Here is a 3047-nt window from a genome sequence, read left to right as displayed (position 1 = left end):
GTTTTACTTTTTTAAAAAAAGTGTATAAGCGCTAAGCTAAAAACCTTATACATAACTAAATTACTTATATTATAAAAATAAAGTTTTTACTATGCTTTAAAGTAGCTTATTATGCTATAATTACTTTTAGTAATATTTAAGAAAAGTTCTAAAGCGCTAGATTAGTTCCTTTTAACCTATAATAAGTTATAATAGGCCTTAATATAAAGTTACGCACTCTATTACTACTACTATTTATATATAATAAGCCCTAGTAGTTATAAACTCTAAGTAATACTTTAAAACTTAGGTTATAATTAATGCTTATAAAAATAAAAATTTAGAAGTATATAAATAGTTTATTAACTTTTATAGTTAAGGTGTTTAAAAAAGTTTTAAAAAAGGCAGTAATAATTACACATAAGCTAGTGTTAGTGTAATAAGAAATTACTAAGCTTTAAGTAGCTAATAAAGCTACTACATAACATAAATTACATAAAAAAAAAATTAAAGTAAAAAAAACCTTAATAATTTAAAAAAGCCTACGCTTAACAGCTTTAAAGAAGTTTAAAGCGCGTAGTAACAGAAAGAAAGTAAAGAAGCAGGTGTAAGCTAAAGTAGGTAAGCTATTCTAAAGGCGCTACAGATAGTGCAATTAGACTAGGCATAACACGTAAATGTGTAAGCAAGAAGCAGAAGTAGTATCTAAATAATATTCTAGGCTGTACTGTACTATATAGTGCTAGAGCAGGTTGTTATAGGCTATAATAGAGTTTGTTAGGGTGGGGTCTTAGCAAAAGTAAGCGACTCAGGTGTGTGAGCAACTCGCCCATGAAGTACGTTATAGTAAAGATGCTAAAGTAGAGGCGTAAGTAAGATTTTTCAGCGTTCTTGCCCACCTATTCTTGAAGAATATCCAGTGCTTGACAGTTTAGTATGCAAAATGTACTAGGTAAGAAAGCTAATTCTAGAAGCTATTAAAACATACTATTATAAAGTATCTCTATAACGTATTTCACAAGCAAGCTGTCCACACAAGCCAACGGTCTACACTAATAAAATTTTAGCACCTTGTACTTTAATTAACAATGCATTTACTAATTAACTTTTAATATATTAATAAAAAAAGTTAAATATTTTTAGCCTTTAAGTTACTTTAGTAATCTATAGAGTTTTTAAAACTACACTTATCTAAAAACATAACAGTAGACCTTTATAACATAATTATATAGCTAACTTAAAAAAAATTTAGTTACTATAAAGCATATACTTAACTTAGATTTATAATTAATGTTTTTACTTTAAGTAGAAGAAAATATAGCTAATAAACTACAAAGCTATTATAGTTTAAGCTATATTAAACTATATTAGTGTAAATAGAGTATAAACTTTATTTAATATACTATAAAGTTTAAAAGAAATTTATAATTATAACTTTAAAAGCAGTTTACACTTAACGTACTTTACAGGCGAGTTGCTTACACACCTAAGTTGCTTACTTTTGCTAAGACCCTACTAAACTACTCTTCTTACACTAATGCATTCCCTATAACACTACTTAGACGTGCTAAAAGAATGTTAGATACAGCTTATGCTTTAAGCTTTTAAATAAGATATAAAACTTTTAAAAAAATATGCTACAGCTATGTGTAAAGTTTTATAAAAGATAATAAATAACTATAGCACTAGACAACCTTTATAAGCTAATTCTATAGCTAAATTATAAAGGCTAGGTAATAAAAAGAAGCAGGTAATTATTAAGACTATACTTAAGCTATATGCGCAAGGAATTTCTCTTTAAATGGCATTTATAGCTAATATAGCTAATTCTTTGCGCGCTAAGTGTAATCTAGGCTATATTTACATAAACTAGCCTAGTATGTTTGTAAAGTGTTATTTAGAGCTTAAAGTAACATTTAAGCATAAGTATAACTATAAAAGAGCTCTCTATAAGAGTTCTACAGTAATTTAAAGCAGGTTTAGCCTTATAAAGAATATTAAAGCTAAGTATAGCATCTAGAATAATAACATGTATAACTTTAGTAAAATAAAGTTTATAATTAGCTAAATATTTTTTAACTATACTTGCGCTTAAAACTTTACTTTAAGCTTTAAATAACACTTTATAAATATACTAAGCTAGTTTATATAAATATAGCCTAGATTATACTTAGCGCGTAAAGAATTAGCTATATTAGCTATAAATAATATCTAAAAGGAAATTCCTTGCGCATATAGCTTAAGTATAGTCTTAATAATAACCTACTTCTTTTTATTACCTAGCCTTTATAATTTAGCTGTAGAATTAGCTTATAAAGGTTATCTAGTGCTATAATTATTTATTATTTTTTATAAAACCTTGCACATAGCTATAGCATATTTCTTTAAAAGTTTTATGTTTTATTTAAAAGCTTAGAGCATAAGCTGTATCTAACATTTTTTTAGCGCGTCTAAGTAGTGTTGTAGGGAATGCATTAGTGTAGAAAGAGTAGTTTAGTAGGGTCTTAGCAAAAGTAAGCAACTTAGGTGTGTAAGCAACTCGCCTGTAAAGTACGTTATAGATAACACTATTATTAAGTATAAAATTTCTAAGAATAATATCTAACATACACTATAGGCAAGTTGCTTACACACCTAGGTTACTTACTTTTACTAAGACCTTACTAAACTACTTTTTCTACACTAATACATTCCTAATAACACTACTTAGATGTGCAAAAAATTATTAGATATAGTGTAGAGAATAAAATAGCCTAGCAGTAGCTGTTTAGAAGATTAGATGAAGTGACTCTGCTATCTAAGAGAGTTAAAGGCTCTCCTTATATACACTAAGCTTCGGAACATACTATCTCTAGATCCTGAGCCGCGTCCCAGGCTCTAAGCCCCAGCTAAGGCTCTTAGTGTACGCGACATATAGCTTACACTTTAAGCTTTTAAATAAAATAAAACACTTTTAAAGTAATATACTATAGCTGTTGAATAGACTCTCTGCTAGCTAGCACTTAGTGTCAGCAAATGCGTACAAGACAGAGAGGTTTGCACAGTGTAAACATTGCACAGGGGTGTTA

This window comes from Lindgomyces ingoldianus, assembly GCF_010093535.1.
Source record: "Lindgomyces ingoldianus strain ATCC 200398 unplaced genomic scaffold BDR25scaffold_43, whole genome shotgun sequence".
NCBI classification, from domain to species: Eukaryota; Fungi; Ascomycota; class Dothideomycetes; order Pleosporales; family Lindgomycetaceae; genus Lindgomyces; species Lindgomyces ingoldianus.
This window is presented reverse-complemented; position numbering follows the sequence as displayed.